General features: G+C 74.4%; 1 protein-coding gene across 1 annotated transcript in view; it reads right to left on the bottom strand.

Annotated features, from left to right (window-relative positions):
• The window catches only part of FBXL16 (F-box and leucine-rich repeat protein 16), a gene marked incomplete at its 3' end in the record, with an annotated part of 3,623 nt that overhangs the window by 2,011 nt on the left and 1,393 nt on the right, over window positions 1-219 (bottom strand). The window lies entirely within an intron of this gene.

Here is a 219-nt window from a genome sequence, read left to right as displayed (position 1 = left end):
GGGCAGGGGGTCAGGGCACCCTCAGCACCGCTGCCCTCCCCGCGCCCCTGCCCCAGCTCCCTCTGAGCCCCCCCGGGGCTCTTCCCATTGCCCCCAGCCCTGCGTGGGTCCGGCTTCTCCCCAGGCCACCCCAGCACCAGGACAGTGCCCTGCTCTAGGACGCACCAGCACCCATGGGGGACAGGAGGGCCCAGGCAGGGAGCCCTGGCTGCAGCTCCC

This window comes from Buceros rhinoceros, unplaced genomic scaffold (genome assembly GCF_000710305.1).
Source record: "Buceros rhinoceros silvestris isolate BGI_N320 unplaced genomic scaffold, ASM71030v1 scaffold26757, whole genome shotgun sequence".
Taxonomy (NCBI): Eukaryota; Metazoa; Chordata; class Aves; order Bucerotiformes; family Bucerotidae; genus Buceros; species Buceros rhinoceros.
Note: the sequence above shows the minus strand (reverse complement) of the source record. Positions and strands in the feature narration are given on the sequence as shown.